This window comes from Bos grunniens, chromosome 20 (genome assembly GCF_055505025.1).
Source record: "Bos grunniens cultivar Pamir isolate PY7600 chromosome 20, Bosgru_T2T1.0, whole genome shotgun sequence".
Taxonomy (NCBI): domain Eukaryota; kingdom Metazoa; phylum Chordata; class Mammalia; order Artiodactyla; family Bovidae; genus Bos; species Bos grunniens.
The window spans coordinates 16,231,415-16,252,087 of NC_141184.1; positions in this window are offsets into that span (position 1 = coordinate 16,231,415).

Consider the following 20,673-nt stretch of genomic DNA (forward strand, 5'->3'; position numbering starts at 1 on the left):
GGAAGCCAGGCGTGCTGCAATCCATGGGGTCACAAAGAGTTGGACATGACCAAGCAACTGAACTGAACTGATACATATCATATATATATATATATATATATATATATATACATATAGTTAGTCAGCTCTCCTGGTAGTTCAGTGGTAAAGAATCTGCCTGCCAATGCAGGAGACTCAGCAGGAACCATGGGTTCAATACCTGGGTGGGGAAGATATCCTGGAAAAGGAAATGCAAGTCACTTCAGTATTCTTGCCTGGAAAATCCCATAGACAGAGGAGCCTGGAGGGCTACAGTCCATGGAGTCACAAAAAAGTCAGACACGACTTAGCAACTAAACAAACAACATATATATATATGTATATAGTTATTATATATGTAATTATAAATTATACACGTGTCTTAGCATTGTACAGAGTAATATAAACACATGAGTCACAGAACTTTAGAAAGTCAAGATAAAATTAAAAATAGACATTCTGTTGTTTCTCTTTTTCAGTTTTGTAAATTGCTCTATGCACTCTGGGATATCCCCCACCCTGGAGGTCAAACATCCCAATGGCTTCCAGAGTCAGGATTAAAGGATTCTGTTTTCTGCTTTGTTAAAGTTTTGTTGAGGGCTTCCCAGGTGGCTCAGTGGTAAAGAACCCGCCTGTCAATGCAGAAGCAGCAGGAGACATGGGTTCAATCCTTGGGTTAGGAAGATCCCTTGGAGTAGGCAACCCACTCCAGTATTCTTGCCTGGAAAATCCCATGGATAGAGGAGCCTGGTGGGCTACAGTCCAGGGGGTCACAAAAAGTTGGATGTGACTGAGCATGAGCACAACCATTTTTGGGGCTTCCCAGGTGGCACTAGTGGTAAAGAACCCGCCTGCCAATGCAGGATGTGTGAGACACCAGTTCAATCCCTGGGTTTGGAAGATCCCCTGGAGGAGGGCATGGCAATTCACTCCAGTATTCTTGCCTGCATAAGTCTATGAACAGAGGAGCCTGTCAGGCTACAGTTCATGGGATCGCAAAGAGTTGCACACGACTGAAGTGACCTAGCATGCATGTAAGGTTTTGTCATTTAAGGGCTTCACACTTAGTGTGGTGCATGGCACACTGAATCATATTGTTGTTCATTTGGGTGTGAGTGTACAGAATTAAGCATCTAGGATATTCTTTTAATCGTGGCCTGTGATGGGTTTGATGAGTCTGGCGATTTCCACAATGAAGCAGGTTTCTGGAGCACAGTTAAGCTGATGCAGCCTATGCATGAGAAGGGGGCCTCAGGGTCAGGCATTACAATGGCAAACACTACAATACCACGTCCATTTGTTCTGGTTTTAGCTGAATTTTACATTCATTCTGAGGGCTGACTTTAGACAAAATTGATCAGTTTTGAGGGAGTTTACGATTTTCCTAATTGCTACCTAAGAGCAACCTTAAGCCCCTTAAGGGTGGGTGCATTTCATTTTATGCTACAGTGATGGAATCCAGCACCATTCATACATGAAAGTATCTAATCATCTCTCTACCATGACCTTGACACTGTGATATCCCTTCTCTGCAGAGTTGAATGTAAGTTCTCATCTAAATGTTGAATCAAGTAATTGCAAACATTGGTGATTTGACAGTGAGACGCATAGAGGTTGGAAAGCTTCCTGGTCCGTCTGAATTCTCTCTGTTGGTTGACACACTTGCCTACTCTCCTCTTCTAAATACTTTCTCAGTTATTTGAAAAAGAGATAATCTGCCAAACCAGGTTTAATTTCTGAATACTGTCACAAAAGTTGATGTTACCAAGAAAACAAAATAATTCATGATTTTCTCTAGAACAGCTAAGGCTATATGGCCAGCCAAAGGGGAAGGATGATGTCGGAGGAGGGTCAGTGTCTCTTTTGCACTGGTACACAAAGGAAATTGCAATTTGGGGAAAATTATCTTCCAATTTGCATTCTCCCCTCTTGATCTTGAACCTCACATTTACATTCATTTTAATGATGAAGATGTAATAGAATTAATTAGGACCTTTTGAAATCATACCAAAATGGAGAATATTTTAAAATCAAATTAATAGCAGAATGAACAGAAATGGGCATAAATACGTGAGTGAAGCAGTAATGCTCATTAGAAATATACAAACAATAATATAGTATGCAGATGGGCTGATATTTAATACTGGACTGAAGATCTGGAAGGAACATAGGGTTGAAAAAAAATTGGAAATGGCATTTCACTGACAAGCAGAAAAAGTAATATTTGGCTACCTGGAACACTTCCTAATTGAGGGCTTAATAGACTGGCTTAATAGATACTTCAGAGGTTTGAGTGAAGATGGGAAACTAATAAGTTTTATCTTAATTAATTATGTTAGTGTTAGATTGAAATATTTGAGGTAAATCTTGGTGGTGGTTTCTGAAACAGTTATGAAACATACTAGCAAGATCAGTAATATCGATCATATATTGATAGTTGCAAATGTATATTTTGAGACCAACAAAATATGCGGATATCAGGACTTGATTAAACAGCTAGGCTAGGAACCATATGTTTATGCTTGAGTTTTTGCCATCAGCACTGTGCTTAACATGGCCAGAAAATGTACTCTGGAGCAAGTGACAAAATCAGAGTGTGTGCGTGGGAAGTTGCTTCGGTTGTGTCTGATTCTTAACAATCCTCTGGACTGTAGCCCACTATCCAGGTTTCTCTGTCCATAGGATTCTCCAGGCAAGAATACTGGAGTGGGTTGCCACACCCTCCTCCAAGGGATCGAACCCTTGTCTGCGGTATCCAACTGCATTGACAGGTGGGTTCTTTACCACTAGCACCACCTGGGAAGCCCCAAAATCAAAGTAGGAGACATGAAATTTATATTTAGCATGCTGAATAGAGAATGTGACCCAGTCTCACAGACCAAATGCAATATCTATGCTACTATCAGTTTTTGCCAAATTTATATTAATATTTGTTATTCCTTCCAAGGCATTTTGAACATTATAATGAAGGCTCGAGTGGCAAAGGCACCCTTTGCCAACTTCAAGGCCATTTTGAAATGGAAAGAGGCCTAATGCTAAGTTCAGACTACAAGTCTGTCATGTTTATAGATTTGGTATCACACTGTCCCATGAGTTCCAGCAATAAATATTCTTTAAAAAGCCTCACAAATCTTCTTGAGCATCAAATATCTTTTCACAAATGACATCTGGGTGAGTTGGATATAAATAAGCCAAAACTATGATGAGTAGATTCCTTTGGGCATATAAATGAAGGGGGAAAGTATGTGGTTAACTGTGGCCAGAAACTGTAACTGGAGTTTCTGTGAAATGTTTGAAGAGGAAACCACTGGATTCAATAGGGTTTCTATGTAATTCTTTTCTGCTGGACACCTTTCCTGGGCTGGGTCAGCTGCTCAGTAGCTAGAATTTGATCTGGTCCCCCCAGGCTTTATTTATTTCCTTGTGGCAAGTTTGTTTTTTTGCTCTTCTTCTGTGCATCCTTTCTCTATCTCTAAAATTCCATGTATTTTAAATGACTATATTTTTTCTTAGCAATATCTCCTACAGTTATTTATTCTCTTTCTCTCCTCCCCCCACCCCACCCATTCTCTTTCCTCTCTCTCTTTTTTTTTTTTTGAGAATGTACTCAGATACTGTTAGAAAAGACCCCAGTGAGGTTGGAGGTCATCTTATGTACATGTGAGGACAGCAACGTTTGGAAACTTGACTTCTGTTGTAATGAGAGATTCATTTCTGGAGACTATGTCTTTTGACTCTCAGTTCTTTGCTTTTGACCTCCTCGAGGATAAGCCTCATCACCTTGTTTGGGACATCTGAGAAGGGCCTCTGTCTTCTGATAGCTTCTCTTTTCAATTTCCTCTGCACAAGTTATTAAGGAAAATATCTGTTCTTTCAGTAATAAATATTTAACTTATATGTACCAGGTGTTTTGCTAGAGCCTGGACACCTGTCTGCCCCTTGTAGGACCAGCTACATAATTTAAGGGACTCTGTGAAAAATGAAAATGCAGGGCCGCTTGTTCAAAAATGATAAGAATTTTCAAAATGGCAAGAGCAAGCACTAAACCATGTGTAGGCTTCTTCGGAGTCCAGACCTCTGGATGACTGACTGCACACACCCATGAAACTGACCTCAGCCCTTGGATTAATTTTCATATAGTCCTCTTTTCTTCATGTATCTCTGTTTATACATTTCTAAATGGTGCCTAGTAGTTTTTAAATTCTTAGAATCTTTAACCTTTTGGCCCGAACTTGACTTTTCCTCCTTACTTATCTTGCTTCCACTAAGTGAATGTGGACTGCATAACTAATGCAATAATATGTGTTGTTGTTGTTCGTGTCTGACTCTGTGACTCCATGAACTGCAGCACACCAGGCTCCTCTGTCCTTCACTATCTCCCAGAGTTTGCTTAAACTCATGTTCATGGAGTTGATGATGCCACCCAACAATCTCATCCTCTGTCTCCCCCTGCTCCTCCTGCCTTCAATCTTTCCCAGCATCAGGGTCTTTTCCAATGAGTCGTCCATTGGCATCAGGTGGCCAAAGTATTGGAGCTTCAACTTCAACATACAATAATACAGAGGGGGAAAATCCACCTTCTTAGCACCTAGAAGCAGAATGGCAAACTGTTCTAGGAAATGGCCTTGGTGAATTTCTCAAATGGGAGAAGTGATCTTCACAGAGACACTTGCAAGAAAAATATCTAAGCTCTCTATGTAACAGAAGAAGGAGAGAGGGAGGAGTAGGGATGGGGCAGGGCCCAGGGGGACAGTCTCAGCAAGAAAGACTCATGATTTCTCTGGCAGCAAGATTTCTTAGAGAAGAAACCATTTGAATGAAAGGGCTGTGTTTGTGTGTTGGCTAGTGTATCATGGAAAATTTCCACCTTTCCTACAAAATCTTTTATTAACTTTACCTTGCTGGGTAATGCGTTTGGTAAGAATGAAGTCTTTTTGGCTATTAATGGAAATTTTGCATTGTGTCAGGGTTGGTTTATTACAAAATCAGTTACTTCATGAGAAGACTTCCAACAAATGAATTCTACAAGTTATTTTCCATTTCCTCTTTGTTTCTAACATATCTTTCCCCTCCCTACTTCCCCTTCCCCCACTATTCCTTCCTCTTTGTCCTTTGTTTCCTTAAAACCTATACACGTTTTAGGTCCAAATGAAACTCTTCTTTTTCTCAGAAATCCTAAGAGCCATTCTGACTCAAAATGATCTCTTCTGCTACAGATGCACTTTGTTTTTTACTAACCACTTGGCACTTACTTATTTCCTCTCTCTCTCTCTCTCTCTATATATATATATATTTAATATGACTTTGCTTGATCTTCCTAGATATGGGAAGCTCACTGAGGACAGAGCTTTTCTATTTATCTTTTTTAATCATCACACCCAGCCCAGTACTGTGTCTATAGCTGAAAGAATGCTGATCCTAAATGAGAGAAATTGACTGGGTTACAGGAAACCTTAATGTCAAAGAGAATAAAAAAGAGGAGCAGAAAGTACTTAGGTTTTAAAGACAGGTGATAAAGCCATAGCTAACAATGGGTGACCATGTTTGAGAGAGGCAAAATCTTTTATAAAAGTCTGTTGGTAAATATTCTCTTCTAAAAAGTGGTCTGCCCAATGTTCATCACAGCACTGTTTATAATAGCCAGGACATGGAAGCAACCTAGATGTCCATCAGCAGATGAATGCATAAGAAAGCTGTGGTACATATACACAATGGAGTATTACTCAGCCATTAAAAAGAATACATTTGAATCAGTTCTAATGAGGTGGATGAAACTGGAGCCTATTATACAGAGTGAAGTAAGCCAGAAGGAAAAACATAAATACAGTATACTAACGCATATATATGGAATTTAGAAAGATGGTAACAATAACCCTGTGTACAAGACAGCAAAAGAGACACTGATGTATAGAACAGTCTTATGGACTCTGTGGGAGAGGGAGAGGGTGGGAAAATTTGGGAGAATGACATTGAAACATGTAAAATATCATGTAAGAAACGAGTTGCCAGTCCAGGTTCGATGCACGATACTGGATGCTTGGGGCTAGTGCACTGGGACGACCCAGAGGGATGGTATGGGGAGGGAGGAGGGAGGAGGGTTCAGGATGGGGAACACATGTATACCTGTGGTGGATTCATTTTGATATTTGGCAAAACTAATACAATTATGTAAAGTTTAAAAATAAAATAAAATAAAAAAAAATAAAAAATAAAAAGTGGTCTGTTGATCAGATATATTAGCAAATCTAAGACTTTTAAATAAACTTGCTGAAGCAAGTGGCAGATATTCTAATATAGGAGTCACAGGACAAATGTTGTAAAGCACGCACTGAAAACACACAGGCTTTTCCAGAACGTTTCTGTTACCAGTGAAAATAGGCTAAGAATAATCATCAATTCCTTGGGAGAAACGTGCTTGATATAAGTGCTCAGAGCATATTCCGTTATCCTGTTGCTGCTGTTTACTCACCAAGTTGTGGCTGATTCTTTGTGACCCTTTTGACTCCTCTGTCCACAGGATTTTCCAGACAGGAATACTGGAGCAGGTTGCCATTTCCTTCTCCAGGGGATCTTCCTGACCCAGGGATTGAACCTGAGTCTCCTGCATTGGCAGGCAGATTCTTGATTACTGAGCCTCCACGGAAGCCCTCCATTATCAGAGTAATCATATTTAATCAACTCTATACAGTTTTCATGGTAGTGCAGGGGTTTAATCTTCCCATCTAAATTATTTGTCACATTCATAATGTTCTGTAGGTACTTTTTGAACAGACACCTGATGGATAAAACCTGTGATTATCAGAGCCAATATCTTGAGGCCTAGAAGAGTCCACAGGCAGGTAGGTAGCACATTTTGTAGAGCTTAGTTTTAAAGATGTTTATTTCTGTATGGATAATCTACATAGAGTTCTGTTAGAAGAGATGGAAGTTGGGATCAGGTGAGAAAGCCAGAATTGACCCTCTTGGAGGAGAAACCCTGAAGTAGGAAGACATTTTTGTTATATTAACCAGTATGATAATTTGATACCAGAAGACTTTCATAACTATGAAGTTAAACATGGTGAAAATGGTAGTGAAGTGAATAGATGAGCACACCACAGAAAATTCACATCATCTTCTTGTATGATGAAGTCAGGTGAGTCAGTAGTAATATAGATTCAACAAATGAGCTGGTTGGGAATTTAGAAGTCTCAATCAGAAATGACTCACTCATTCAAACAACTTTCTGTCTGAAGTTCTTTTCTGTTAGATATCTACCAAGGAGGCATTACTTTGGAGTTATTAAGTTGCCTAGGCTTACAGACTTGGAGGCTTGCTTTTGTTAGGCAGTTCAGAAGCATCTATCTCCAAGGCTCAGATTTGTATTAATCAGCTTAATGCTGATATATGGACAGAGAATGCAAATTCATCCATTTGCAGGGAGAGCTGTAACTGTCATATAACCAGAATATTAATGATCTCAGCACCAGGACATTCTCTCCCTACAGGTCGGCCTGAAGAAGAGACAGATTCTAATCAGAACACTTGCTAGCAAGGCATCAGAACATAAAGCATTAGTTTGATGACCTGCAATATTTCTTGACAATAGGCTAAGTTAGCCTGTTGTTTCTGCCATTGCAATACGAAAAACCTTGACGATGGACTACAGTATTCTCTGTCTTCTGGCTGGGCCCACTGGCTTTTTAAAATGCTTTGATGAGCAGCTCACAGGTAACTTTTTAATTCTACTTTCATAGCTTCCATAACCCACCAAACCTACTTTGGAGTTACATAGGGCTTCTCAGGTGGCAGTAGTGGTAAATGCGGTAGTAGCCAATGCAGGAGTCTCAGGACATGTGGGTTTGATCCCTGGGTTGAGAAGATCCCCTGGGGTAGGAAATGGTACCCCACTCTAGTATTCTTGCAGAGGAGCCCAGTGGGCTACAGTCCATGGGGCCACAGAGTCTGACACGACTAAGCACACACAGTCTTTCTTTAGACTTGTTAATGAACTCCCTCCTATCACATTCAGATCCATTAGGTTTAAGCCCTTGATGTGACCTTGCACATTGCAATGGCCTGTTAGAAATAATTTTATTTTATTCTTTTCCCAGCTTCATCAGTGATTATTTAAACTCATGGAAAAAAAAAAAAAAGGCCTAGTCATTGCTGGTGATAGGAGTCTGGTGTAATTATTGAATACTGGGGTTGGGAGTGACAACATCTTCAAGAAGAAAAGTGGAGATTAGAAAAGGTTTCTAGACACAGGAGAGACCAATCTGTGTTAGGAGTGGGGAGACTTGGGGAGAAAATATGCCAAGTTGGTTGTGGAGTGCTGACCTACTGCTGCAAAGACCTTACCTCAATCATGCAAATGCAGATGAGTGATGGGTCTGCTCTGGTCAATACAAAATGGTGCAAGCTGGACCTTGTATAAACTGAAGACATGGATGCCCGAGGCTTGGAGAAAAGGCCTGACACAAAGAGTGGGCTTGGTAATTCTTTTTGGAATACCCAGTCCTATTCTGATTGATGAAGCCTACAGAGAAGGCCAAATATTCACTGTTTCTCATTGTTTATTCTACCCTTCTTTCTAATTGAGAGAAAGTTAAGTTGGAGTGTGGAAACATTTTTCTTCTAAAGGTTTAACTAAGATCTTAATTAGTAGTCATGCCCATGTTTTTCATTTTCTTTTTTCACAGTCATATTGTTACAGAATTAGGATAAAATTTAATTTATTTTGGAAAGCATTATAGTACTCCCCACTAAAATAGCAAAAGTAAATACCTTTCAGAGGAACTGTTATTGGTTTCAGACAGATTTTGGTAACAAATCCAAACTTTGTCCTAAAGTAATGTATAACCATTGCTTTGTAAATTGAAACCAAGACTTTATTAAATTGCTAGCAAGGCAAGAAGTAGACCAGTTCTTTAATTTACAGTTTTTGTTTTTTTCTTTTCTACCCAAGATAAGGAAGGGAAAAATATTATAATCATATAAGCTATTCAGCACATATGCCCTTTTGACAATGCTGTGTTGCATACCATGGGACTTTAGGAAATAAGTTTTGCAAATATATAAGAATGGGCTCTTTGCAAATAGTTCTGTTCTGGTCATTGAGCAAACACGAACCAAACCATTTAATTCCATTTCAGTGGCATTAAATTGATTTTAACCCTTTGTTTTCATCAGGCGATTCTTTTGCTCCTATCTTGATGTTTATTGTACACGTTTTTTCTCAAGGAGGTACTTCAGAGAAGTAAGAGATGGTGGTGGAATTATTTTAATCATGGAAAGCACGACAGCATTTAGGGCGACATTAGCATCCTGCTGTTGTATGGATCTAGTTTAAATGTGACCATTTTAGAGCAAGATCTCTCAGTTAAATAAATGCATGGTTTTCAGTGTCAAGAGTGGATTTTCTTATGTTACATAGTTCTCTATGGTATGTTGTTGGGTTGGTTGAATTTTTTTTTTTTTTTTAATTCTGATAAATTTTCTTTGCATGGTGGTTCTATTGGTAAAGAATTCACCTGCCTATGCAGAAAACTCAAGAGACATGGGTTCCATCCTTGGGTCTGGAAGATCCCTTGGAGTAGGAAGTAGCAACCCACTCCAGTATTCTTGCCTGGAAAATTCCACACACAGAGAAGCCTGGCTGGCTACAGTTCATGGGGATGCAAAGAGCTGGACATAACTTAGCAACTGAGTATGCACACACTTGAAAAGTACAAAGAAAGTCAATTCTGCTATAACATGCCATATGCTCCTAAAAATCAGCCTCCTATGAAAAATGACACAACATAAAAGACAGAGCTTGTGGGAAAAAGAGTATTACATTGAAAATCTGTGGCACTGACACATACAAAGAAAGAAATATAATAAGATAGGCTATGGACAAAGCTAGTGGAGTTGATGGAATTTCAGCTGAGCTATTTCATATCCTAAAAGATGATGCTGTTAAAGTGATGCACTAATATGCCATCAAATTTGGGAAACTCAGCAGGGCCACAGGACTGAAAAAGGTCAGTTTTCATTCCAATTCTAAAAAGAAAGGCAATGACAAAGAATGTTCAAATTACTACACAGTTGCACTTATCTCACACGCTAGCAAAGTAATGCTCAAAAACCTCCAAGCCAGACTTCAACAGTATGTGAACTGTGAACTTCTAGATGTTCAAGTTGGATTTAGAAAAAGCAGGGTAGAGGAACCAGAGATCAAACTGCCAACATCTGTTGGATCATAGAAAAAAGAGAATTCAGAAAAACATCTACTTCTGCTTTATTGACTATGCTAATATCTTTGACTGTGTGGATCACAATAAACTGCAGAAAATTCTGAAAGAGATGGGAATACCAGACTACCTGACCTGCCTCCTGAGAAATCTGTATGCAGGTCAATAAGCAACAGTTAGAAGCAGACATGGAACAATAGATTGGTTCCAAATTGGGAAAGGAATACGTCAAGGCTGTTGTATTATCACCCTGCTTATTTAAATTCTATGCAGAATACATCATGCAAAATGCTGGACTGGATGAAGCATAAGCTGGACTCAAGATTGCAGGGAGGAATACCAATAACCTCAGATATGCATATAACAACACCTTTATGGCAGAAAGTGAAGAGGAACTAAAGAGCCTCTTGATGAAAGTGAAAGAGGACAGTGAAAAAGTTGGCTTAAAACTCAACATTCAGAAAACTAAGATCATGGTATCAAGTTCCATCACTTCATGGCAAATAGATGGGGAAACAGTGGAAACAGTGACAGACTTTATTTTCTTGGGCTCCAAAATCACTGCAGTTGGTGACTGCAGCCATGAAATTAAAAGATGCTTGCCCCTGGAAGAAGAGCTATGACCAACCTAGACAGCATATTAAAAAGCAGGGACATTACTTTGCCAACACAGGTCCCTCTAGTCAAAGCTATTGTTTTTCCAGTAGTCATATATAGATGTGAGAGCTGGACCATAAAGAAAGCTGAGTGCCGAAGAACTGATGCTTTTGAAATGTGGTGTTGGAAAAGACTCTTGAGAGTCCTTTAGACTGCAAGGAGACCCAACCAGTCAATCCTAAAGGAAATCAGTCCTGAATATTCACTGGAAGGACTGATGCTGAAGCTGAAGCTCTGATATTTTTCCACCTAATGTGAAGAACTGACTCATTGGAAAAGACCCTGATGCTGGGGAAGATTGAAGGCAGGAGGAGGAGAAGGGGATGACAGAGGATTAGATGGTTTGATGGCATCACCAACTCGTTGGACATGAGTTTGAGCAATGTCTGGTGATGGTGATAGACAGGGAAGCCTGGTGTGCTGCAGTCCATGGGGTCACAAAGAGTCAGACATAACTGAGTGACTGAACTGAACTGGAAACATATAGTACAATCTTATACATCTTGTATGCTTTTATACACATTTTATACCTTCTTAAAATGTTAAGAAACAAATACTACATATTGCACTTTAAATTTGCTTATAGAATTGCTACAGCTTGGGAGTTCTTGTGAAGTGGCTACAGGACAGTTATTTTGATTTGTAGGCTTCCTGATGGTTTTCTGCAAAGTGAGACCATGGAGGAGTGAAAAGGAGCTTGAGGGTGTTGGGGGCCATGAATAGTGAGCTTGAGGAGTGTGATTGGTTGACTCGAATCACATGAACACAGCTTTTCTTATGATTACCAATGCACGTGAAATACAGAAATTCAAGGATATAACTAAGTTAGTTCAACACCAACTTCTGAAGGACCTACTGACTTCAATTTAACTTGCTGCTGCTGCTGCTGCTGCTAAGTTGCTTCAGTCATGTTCAACTCTGTGTGACCCCATAGACGGCAGCCCACCAGGCTCTCCCGTCCCTGGGATCCTCCAGGCAAGAATACTGGAGTGGGTTGCCATTTCCTTCTCCAATGCATGAAAGTGAAAAGTGAAAGTGAAGTTGCTCAGTCATGTCTGACTCCTAGTGACCCCAAGGATTGCAGCCTACCAGGCTCCTCTGTCCATGGGATTTTCCAGGCAAGAGTACTGGAGTAGGTTGCCATTGCCTTCTCTGAGTTTAACTTGCTACTTTTCAGCAAAAAAGCAAATCAGATCATGGGTATTATATGAAGTCTATTTTACTATTGAAAATGCAAACTGAAAAAACTGATTTTATGCATCATTTAGTTGACATTAAGTTTATTTTTAATGATTTATTGATTTATATTGACAGTATAAAAAATTATACCATGCTGAAATCTCACATTCTCTAAATAAGAGAGAATTAAGTTAAAAAATTAATACATATTATATTATTGTATAAACATAAAAATACAATGTTGTGGAAAGCTAAATAATAACACAGTAGCTTATATCTTATGTAAAAAGTTTAAAGCAAACTTATAAATTTATAATCAAACATGAGTCCATGAAATTCTATGCTCTTTTTCTCAAAAGGGCCAAGGGTATAAAATGTGAGTAAAATCCAATATAAATGACCAGATCTTGAAACTTATATAACAATTAAAGGAAAGTATTCAGGCAATACAGAAGAAAATAGATCTTATTTTTGTATTAATTAGCTTAACAGTCAACTAAGGGCTAGAGTATAAAATATATTGCAAGGAAGTACCAGGAAAATCTCAAGTGAGTACCAGGAACATGCTCTATGAGAAATCTCAGTCAAACTGGATAAAGCAATTGCTATTACTCTGCTTTGGCATTTGAGATGTGCTACTTAAATCTGGATGGGAAGTATGGAAAAAAATGTTAAACTCAGGACCTGTCATGGACCATGATTTTGCCAGTTTACAATGAGTGAGTACTAGAGGCTAAATTACAGAGAGATATAGAAATAAAGGACAGGTAGAATCCTGTGCTGTAAAAGCCTGTGGAGCCCCTGCATGCATTCCCAGTTTCATTCCTAGCTTGTTGTTTTATCTGTTACACCAATTCCATGAATCAGTTTATTTTCCATTTTTGTTTAAGACTCTTAGGTTTCTGCCAGTGGTAACCATACCACTGTATCTACATGTTGACCCCATATTTAGTGCTTTTTGTGGCTCTGCAGCCTTAATATTCCTCCCCAGGAGAAGGGTAGGGGGAAAGGATAGTCAGGGAGTTTGAGTTTGATATGTATGCACAGCTATATTTAAAATGCATCACCAACAAAGCCCTACTGTAGAGCGCAGGGAACTCTGCTCAATGTTATGTGGGAACCTGGATGGGAGGGGAGTTTAGGGAGAATGGATACATATATATGTATAGCTGGATCACTGCTGTACATCTGAAATTATGACAACATTGTTAATCGTCTATATGCCGATATAAAATAAAAAAAGATAAAATTTAAAAAATTCATCCCCAAACACTGAAATATTCTTTCATCACACTTCTGAGAAATTCATCTGATGTTTCTACTTGTTAGCTTTCTATGTAATGTGGAATCTCTAAGTCTTAGTGCCTACTTGAGTAGCAGAAAATAAAATTGCTATTTAAAAGACAAAAATGGATAGTGATTAGTTTCTCCTGAGTCCGAGGAGAGATGAACTCCTTTCCAGGGAAGAAGCAGTTTCTCCTGAAACTACTCACAGTTGCCATTTTTGGTGAATAGAGAGGGTGTGGAGAACGTGCCCAGGCTAGTCTACTTAGGAAGGGAAGAGGCAAGAGAAAGTTAAATTGCTCTGCCTGAAAAGAGAAGAAAGGAGTTTTAAAGTTGGACAAAAGTCAGAATAAAGTCACAGAGTTTATCAGCATGTATGTGTGCAGCAGAGGCAACAGAGCCACTACTTGTGAACATGTGCAAAGACTCCCCCAGAGAAGTTTCTGAATAACTAAACTTTCTCGTTAAACTTGGTGTCATGTTCAGGGTTGGAAAGCTAAGCTCCTTCAATGCTATTTTGGACGTATTCATTAGATTTGTGAGTTAAGCGCATTCGTTTTGGTTCTAGTCTGTCTTGAACACACAGGCTTGACCTGATAGACCGTTACTCATTTTGGGATCAGCCTCATCACTTCCTTAAAGCTGTTTCTGCTCGTACATATTTTCCATTTTATAGTTTTTGGGATCTTAAATTCAATTTAAAAGTCGCACTCATTATCGTTTAAATCTTCTAGTGCTGGGCTGAAATATAGCAAGTTGGACATCTACAGGAGTGGGGGGCATGGGGAACTATTTTAGTCTATAAGCTTTGAGAGTCTATATGGCTCCTTCAGGGATGGTTCTGACATCAGCCCTGAGTATATGAATTTTGTTGCATGTATATTTTTTTCTAAGGTACTTTAATATTTAAGGTGCCAGAGGGCAGACCATATTGTCTATAAATTATGGGCAATAAACTACCATTATTTTAGGAACCATACCTGAAATACAGGATAGATGACCACAGAACACATCAAAGGAGTTTAAAGTCTATGCTGACAACTCATGAGTCAAAGATAGAATTAGAAGGATTTTCTTTTCTTTTTTATATTTTTAAAGTAGGATGACTGACTTAGGGATAAGATTAATATAGAGGAAATAATACCATTAGTTAAGAACAATCTGCAATGTTCTAAATCTCCATTTCTTTCTTTACTAAAAAATAATTATTTTGAGTTGCAACCTGTTAGGTCTGGTTGTTATTAGTGAACATTAGCCGATTTTGCTTCTGCTTTGGCATTATAATGTCAAGTTTTTAACTTTCAAGAATTTGCGAGTGAAAAAGTGAAAGTGTTAGTCACTCAGTGGTATCTGACTCTTTGCAACCCCATGGACTATAACCTGCCAGGCTCCTCTGTCCCTGGGGTCTCCCAGGCAAAGAATACTAGGGTGGGTTTCCATTTCCTTCTCCAAGGGATCTTCCTGAGCTTGGATTTCCCGCACTGCAAGTGGACTCTTTACCATCTGAGCCACCAGGGAAGCCCGAGTTTTTAACTTTCATGAACTTAAGGAACTTAAATTTTAAATTAAAGAAACATTGCATTTTCCCAAGGGATGGTTTCTCATAACAATAAGTGACATTTACTAAATGTTTGCACATTAGATTAACTTTTTGAAAAACAATATATTTCCCCCCATAATGGGTTATCCTTAAGAAAAGTCTGTGTTTTAATTTAATCCTTCAATGCACTCTCATCCTGTGAATAAGGTCATTTTAATGAATTTTACATTAGTTCAAAAAATTCTGAGCAACCTAATACATTCCTATAAATTACATACTTTGGGGATTTCAGTGCCAAGCTTTAAATCTAATTTAATAACAGTAAAAAATGTTATTGTATCTTTTGTGATGGCTTCTGAATTTTATATAGGTTACAATGATGAGCAAGCTGATCGGTAGAATCAGTGCCATGTCACAGGTCTTATGATGAAAACTCAGACCACAGAAGAGAGGAGATAGAGGCAAAAATAGGAAGAAGAAAGCAACAAGATACATAAAGTCAGGCTTCCCTTTTAAGAAACACACAGAAAATGAAGAGGGTACAGGGATCACACGTTTCATTGTTGACTTTAAGACGAGTTGTTGTCTCCTGTTTTAATTTTTTTAATCAATTTTTTTTCTTATTTTCTTATCCTGTTTTTAGTGTAAGGATATGGAGAAAATGTATATGTTAGCAGCTCTTAAAGATTATAAAGGGAGATTGACCTTGCAGATAAGACACTTTTTAAGTTCACATTTCAAGGAGAAGAGAGTTCCTTGTCATAATAAAGGAATGAGAGGGAGTGGAAAGCAATGTTGCAGAGGGCAAGGTTGGAGAGGACAACCAGTGGCTGCAGATAGAAAGCATGCATTTATTAAAAGAGACAGTTGAAAGATTTATTTTTAGTGGAATCCTAGAGATCCCATTGAAACAAGGCTTCGATAATCCTACCCAAATTAAGATATTCTGATGAAGATAGATTTCTTAAAGAAAAGAAAAACACCAATACAGTATACAAACGCATATCTATGGAATTTAGAAAGATGGTAACGATAACCCTGTATGCGAGACAGTAAAAGAGACAAAGAGGTATAGAACAGTCTTTTGGACTCTGTGGGAGAGGGAGAGGGTGGGATGATAGAATATCATATATGAAACGAATCACCAGTCCAGGTTCGATGCATGATACTGGTTGCTTGGGGCTGGTGCACTGGGACGACCCAGAGGGATGGTATGGGGAGGGAGGAGGGAGAGAGGTTCGGGATAGGGAACACGTGTACACCCGTGGTGGATTCATGTTGATGTATGGCAAAGCAAATACAATATTGTAAAGTAATTCAGTTCAGTTCAGTTCAGTTCAGTCGCTCAGTCGTGTCCGACTCTTTGCAACCCCATGGACTGTAGCCCGCCAGGCTCCTCCCTCCATGGGATTCTCCAGGCAAGAATACTGGAGTGGGTTGCCATTTCCTTCTCCAGGGGAATCTTCCCAACCCAGGGACTGAACCCAGGTCTCCCGCACTGCAGGCAGACGCTTTAACCTCTGAGCTACTAGGGAAGCCCATGTAATTAACCTGCAATTAAAATAAATAAATTTATATTAAAAAAAATCACTGACATCTTCCCTACCAAAAAATAAATAAATAAACTTAAAAAAAAAAAAAAAGAAGCTGGTAAATCAGCTGAGATCTGTGTTAAGATTGCATAACGTTCAAACAAAGTTCAGTTTAGTAGCAAAGGTAATTGCCTATTTTTTTTAATGATAAAAACTGTTAGGTAATTAGAACAGAAAAAGGAAGTCCAAAATAGTGGTGGATAAAAGACAAAGAAAAGGAAAATCCCGTGAAAAGGGAACAAAGGAAAAGTCTGAGGACTCAAAATCAGATTTTATTTAGTTAAAAAACCTGGTCTTAAGTGATATATTGTTTATATAGAGTATATTAATAGACACACAGTCCAGGTGTAGAAATTAGTTAGGAGAGATTAATTTTATATTACTTAGAATAAAGGAGGGAAACTAATTCACAAATTGAAGTTTACAGATCAAAATCCTTTTCTTCACATCTCTCATTAGCAATATCGTCCATATCCTGTGGCTCTTCAGAAACCATTCCATGTACTCCTCTCTTTCCAGTTCCCCAAATCTCAGCCCCATCCTAATCTTTTCCAATCTAATCTCAGTAAATAGCAACAGATATTTATTCAACATCTATAACTAGTTAAGCAACCTGATGAATGATGAAGATACATCCATCAGTGGATAAAGCAGAAAGGCATTTTTTGCCTTCAGGATCTTCTGTCATTCATTCTAGTGGTGGAAATAGACAAAAAAAAAAAAAGTAAAATATACAATACGGAAGAAATATACACATATATTGAATACATGCATATGTATATATGAGCAACTTTTAGTTACATATATATGTGTGTATATATATATATATTACATCAAAAATATAGAAGATGAGAGCCAAAATTTTAAAGAAGTGAAGAAGCAAGCCATGAAACTACACAAGGGAAGAACATTCTAGGCTGAGGGAATGTCAAGAACAAAAATCATGTTTGTGCAGTCATTCTGGATGACTGGGCTCAAGGATGGGACAGAAGGTCTGTGTGTTGAAGAAAATAGCAGAAGGGGAAGGTTAGTAAAGGTTAGGGTCAGAGAATGTGTATGACTTTACACATGATAGAAAGACTTCTCCTTTTACTCTCCATGAGATGGAAGCTATTGGGAATTTCTGAGTAAAAGAAAGATACTATCTTATTCTGCATGAATAGGTTCTGAATTGAGAATAGAAGCACTAGAGTGAAGGAAGGCAAGCATAGACACAAGAAACTCAATCAGGAGACTTTAACAACAACTTAAGAGAAAGACAAAAGTTTTTTGGACCAGGGTGATGGTAATGAGTGTGATAAGAGGTATTAATAGCAGGATGCTGAATACACTTTGAACTCAGCACCAAAAGAAATTTTTTTTGATAGACCATGTGGGAGTTGAAGAAAAAAAAAGAGAATTGAATTGTTGTTACCTATGATAACAAATATTGTGAATGAGTTTGTTTGGAGATGAATACTAGAAACTAAGTTTTGAATATATTCTGTTTGGGAGGCCTACTATATACTTAAATTGATAGGTCATGTAGGCATCTGGCTATATGGCTTTGTGCCGGAGTCCAGCCCCGGTGGATCCAGGGAATTAGAAGCGGGGACGGCGTCGGCGAGGATCAGGAAACAATTGCTTAATTAAATGTTAATTAAGGATATAAAGAGTAATAGAATAAGGATAGCTCAGTGAGGAAATCCAGTGGAGAAAAGAGGCTGAATAATTCAGCCAGAAGGTGAGAGAAAGAACGACATGGGGAGACCAAGTTTTGGTGAACAAGGCCCGCACTTTATTTTCCAAAGTAGTTTTTATACCTTAAGTTATGCATAGAGGATAATGGGGGAAGGGGTAGAGTCATGCAGTAAGCCAGGCTTTCTTCCTGCAAACTTATCATATGCAAAAGTTTAGGTGATTTGCATCATCTTCTGGCCTGGAGGCCTGTTAACATTTTAAGACCCTTTCTTCAGAAAACTTATTTTTCTCTAAAGGTGATAGTCAGGCGCCACACTCCAAAAGCATTAGATAAAGTTGCATTCCTATAGGGCAAAGGTGTGGTGGGCTACAACAAGAAAAAGAATTAACTCAAGGATCCAAGGTTACAAACATTAAAGCTACTACTTACACCCATTATGTTAATCAATACACTGCCAGGGACACAGCAGGTAAGGGATATGGAAACTTAGCAGCAAACACTGGCCCAACAAGTGAAAAACCCTTCACCAATACAATTTCTAATCAATCTTTTAACTGCTCAAAGGAATCTGTATTTAGACAGTTTAGAACATCTTATGCCTCTCACAGTTGGGAGGCTCTGAACAATCACATGTGGCTGGAAAACCTATTCAGGCAGGCTAGAGGACTTCCAAAGGAGTTTGTAGGTTGAAACACTATCACACCCAGGAACTATTAACTGGAGCTGTAAGTTAACTTGTTTTTCAGAGAGAGGTAGTGGGGGACAGCCCCTGTAAAGTCAGAGGTGTAGGTGAGAGCACAAAGCAGAAAGTAGGCAGACTCTGGTTTTGGGGGTATATGCTCGAGAATTTTCAGGGGGACTCCTGAGGCTTGATCCCGCCTTTGCGTGTGCAGAGCCTCCTTCCTCATGACCTTTGCCATGGGTAGAGTTCCTCCTGCTGGCTCCCGGCAGCTTTGAGTCTGGATTTTGGAAAGAAAACTGAGCAAGAGATATTAATTTCTGAGCATATAGGTGGTATTTTAATCTATGAAACTGATTGTGATCACTAAGGCAGTGAATGTAGACAACATTAGGACAAAGCCTGAACTTTGGGCGTTCTAACATTTAGACATGAGGTAAATAGAGAAACCCAAAAGAGACAGGAAGGGCCAGCCAGGGAGAAGTGAGAAAATAAGATGAAGGTACTGAATCTGGAGAACAAAGGAGAAAGTGCTTCCAGGACGAGGATGCCATTAACTGGGGTAATGCTTCTTACAGATGAAGTCTGATGTGGGCTGAAAAATGAGCACTGGGTTTAGTGATATGGAGACCACTGTGCTGTGCTTAGTTGCTCAGTCATGCCCGACTCCTTGTGACCCCATGGACTGTAACCCACCAGGCCCCTCTGTCCATGGGGATTCTCTAGCAAGAATACTGGAGTGGGTTGCCATGCCCTCCTCCAGGAGATCTTCCCAACCTAGGAATTAAATCCAGGTCTCCCACATTGCAGGTGGGAGACAACAGGGAAGCCCAAGAATACTGGAGTGGGTAGCCTATCCCTTCTCCAGGGGATCTTACTGGTCCAGAAATCAAACTGGAGTCTCCTGCATTGCAGACAGATTCATTACCAGCTGAGCTACCAGGGAAGCCCATGGAGACAACTAGTTACTGTGAAAAGAATTTTCGGTAGAGTAATGAGACAAAGCATGATTGAAGAAGGTGCAACAGAAAAGGAGGAGAAACATTAGAAACAGTGAGTTAAAGAAGGTCTTTTTCAAGGAGCTTTGCTATAACAACAACAACAAAAAGTAAATAAATAAAGAGAGCAACAGGTAGCAAGGAAAGTAAGGTCAAAAGAGGATTTTTGTTTTATCTTCCTATTATCTATCTATCTATCTATTATATATCTCTATCATAGGCTTCCCAGGTGGCACAGTGGTAAAGAATCCACCTACCAATTCAGGAGATGCAAGAGATGTGGGTTTGATCCCTGGGTTGGGAAGATCCCCTGGAGTTGGAAATGGCAACCCATTCCAGTATTCTTGCTTGGAAAATTCCATGGACAGACAAGCCTAGTGGGTTACAGTCCACTGGGTCACAGAGAGTCAGACATGTTAGGTGCAGAATTTGGACACAGATGCCATGAAGCAGGTATTTGCAATGTGGGAACACGTGAAAATTCTCAGATTGCTATTCCCTTTCTCAGTGGCAGGAAGCAAAGTTGTTGGTTGAGAGTAAAACTGTAGGCAGTTTTGGAGGTTTGATGAGGGAAAATCTGGGATGAAATGAATACCAAAAGAATGGAGGAGTTTAGTCTGGGAAAATAAAATAGCTGAGTCAAGTTTCTCTTGAAATAGGACAAGGTCTTTGAAGTGGTCCTCTTAAATCATGAAATTCTTCATGAGGCTTATTCTCTGTGTTACTGCTTCTTGTGTTCAGTGCAGATATGGTCAATACAGACTTTTCTGATCAATGCGACCATGTGAGGCTCATCACCTGGCTCAGCACCATCTCCAGAAATGTGTAGTG